Raw genomic sequence first — 2,970 nt, 5'->3', positions numbered from 1 at the left:
ACCCATATTTATGTAAAGCACCTTTGGCTTAAGCATATAAATTTACACATTTTACAGACTAGTCCGTATGAATAATTTAGCTGAATTTTTGATTTACCTGTTCCATATAAAAGATTTAAGCAAATCCTTGATTTACAAAGATGGTTATATGATAGAGCTCAACATGTTCTAATCTTTAAGATACTATAATAAACAATAAGAAACTATATTTTAAAGATGCTTCTTTTTTGCACGTAGATGCAAAGAAATTTAGTACACTTTTTTTTAGCTTAACTGATCTGCAAAATGTACACACTAGCTAGCAAAGTGTGATTAAATGATCAATCACAAGGTAAAATAAAACACTGTTAGAATAAAGGCAAATTGATTGATCATATTGACTGACAGACTTATTTAATATGGAATATGGTAACATGTTTTGTTATTTATTCTCAAACTGTATTGTTTTTACAGACCTGATGTTAATAAATGTCGTTACTAATTTTTGCATATTTAGATAACCCAAAGAGTCTCGTTTGCTTGAAGCAGTTTTACACATTTGTTATCTGTGCTTTATTATAAATCGATTAGATTATACTGTGCTTGCTTTGGCATTAACATTAAAAGCATTGTTCAAGTAAGAGAAATAGAAATGTTCTGTTATATGTTTATTATTGCAGCCATTAGGTGGCGCTGCAGAAGCACCTGCCTCCGCCTTCACCTCATTCTGCTCATATGGTCGTCGAGCACATTTGTATAGTTTGCCAGAGTCTTTGAAACATTCAAGCTGTTTTGAGACTACATGAAAAATAGATTTAAGATAAAAAACCTTTTATCACTCTGACGATATGCGGGCATGTGGCAAAAACTAGAAGTCGCTTTTTTTTTTTACTCCCAAGTCTTTGGTTCTCAGACAGCATTTCATCTTTTTGCTTACGTACAAAACAAATGTGCTCATTTAAATAAGATGCAGTATGTTTGTTTTACTGGATGTGTGTTCATTTTTAGCTTGCACATTGCTGTAATTAAGAAAAAGAAGTATTATAACACCCAACATCTCTCTGAAGCAGCAGTGAGTGGTGTGTTCCTGCAGATGGATCAATGCATGAATCAGAAGTTGTATTCAGCTGTTGGTCCATCTGTGGCTGATGAATTCTGTTCTTTTGTTCATAAAGGCTGTTCAAGGAGACCTCATAATATGAGTTTGAATATGACCACGATAGCAGAATCTCAGCTGATGCACGTGTATAAATGATAAACTGTCCTATTTTATATTATGCATGGAAAATAACGGTTACTGCACTAAGATTGTGTGATGCAGTGTTTGTAAATTCATAACATTTTAAAATGCACTAGTACACTGTGCCTGTATTATAAACAGATTGTCCCGCATGCAAATATAAAATTCACGTATCATACTTTGAATTTATTTGATTATAATAAACTTAGAATATGGCAATGTGTGTGACCGAAGGTAGGTACATGACAAGAATATTGGTTCATTTTGAACAAAAATGCTTTTAAAAAATAAAAAATAAATAATTTGCTTACATTTTTTACTACTATTTATATATGTTTAATTAATAGTAAAATAAGTGTTCGCTTGGGTCCTAAGTTTAAGGAAAATATGCAATTTCAAATTTAAGTTAGAAAAGACCAGAAAATATATTTCGTGCATATTAAGTAGCAAAGAACTTAGATCAATTCTTTATGTAATGCAGGGTCGGTTTTATGACAAAACGGAAACGTTGACCATAACAGCTCGGCAGCCATTCAAGCACGCGCGTGCACGGACACACACACTCACACACAGACATTCACAAAGAACACAAAAGAATTATCATGACAAAAGACACAAGTAAAGTGAAAAACACTTCAACACTCGCTCCTTTCATGAAGAAGTTTTAATGGCAACAATTTTCTTCCTGCTCACAGATGAAACATATGTCATGTGCTACTGGTAAAATATTGATGCGATTATTATTGAGATGTTGTGTATATATGCCATGCTCATTTTGCGCGACCTTAAAGATGTTTTTCATACAGGCTTTTTATATAATCATTTTAAATGTGTTTTACATGAAATTGTATTACGCTGGACATATTGTTTCCTTTTGAATATTTTATGAATTTGTTGTTGATTTATTGCTGTTATTATTATCATTATTATTTTAAAAATTATAATAATAACACGTATTATTATATTTGCATTTTTATTTATACAATATAATCTCCGAAATCCACTATTTAAAATAGGTTCAGAATATATATAGGTTATATATATATTTTAATTTACGCAACGCTTTGATGGAGAGACGCTGGGAGTCCACAAAATACACTCATAAAAAGCGATTTTAACATTTTTTTATTTTTAACATAAATATTAAATTTTGTAAATGGTTATATTTATGTATTCATTTCCGAACAACGACCACTGCTATAATAAACCGCTCTATTGTGATGCTCACGTTTATACATTTTACACTTGCATTTATTGTTTTAAATATCGTATTCAGCTGCATTTCTATCCAATATACAATCAATGAATCGATATTATATTTTAAACATAAAAGCACTTCTTAAACTTTACACGAGCTCTATTGATTGACAGATGTTATATATATATATATATATATATCCTATATTAATAATATGATTTTTAGAGCATGCATAATTATATGATTATAATAAAACATTGCGGTCACTTCTCCACTGCACAGGCTACTCATCATGTAAGTATTAAAGATTTCTGTGAATGTTTGTTTCCCCCCCCAATCAACTGGTTTCTCATTTCACGGTAACTTTGCTGTATTATCTTCCTCTTTATTGTTTGTTGTTTATGTGCAAATGTAAAATTGCCCTATAGTCTAATTCCATCACTGCCCCCTCTCTCCTCCTTACATCTCCCTCCTCTCTCTCTCTCCCATCCTGGAATCTTATTGATCCAGGAGGAGCTAATTATCTCTTCCCCTCGTGACTGTGTAATCAGCA

The sequence above is a fragment of the Carassius carassius genome, chromosome 23 (assembly GCF_963082965.1).
Source record: "Carassius carassius chromosome 23, fCarCar2.1, whole genome shotgun sequence".
In the NCBI taxonomy this organism is placed as follows: Eukaryota; Metazoa; Chordata; class Actinopteri; order Cypriniformes; family Cyprinidae; genus Carassius; species Carassius carassius.
This window is presented reverse-complemented; position numbering follows the sequence as displayed.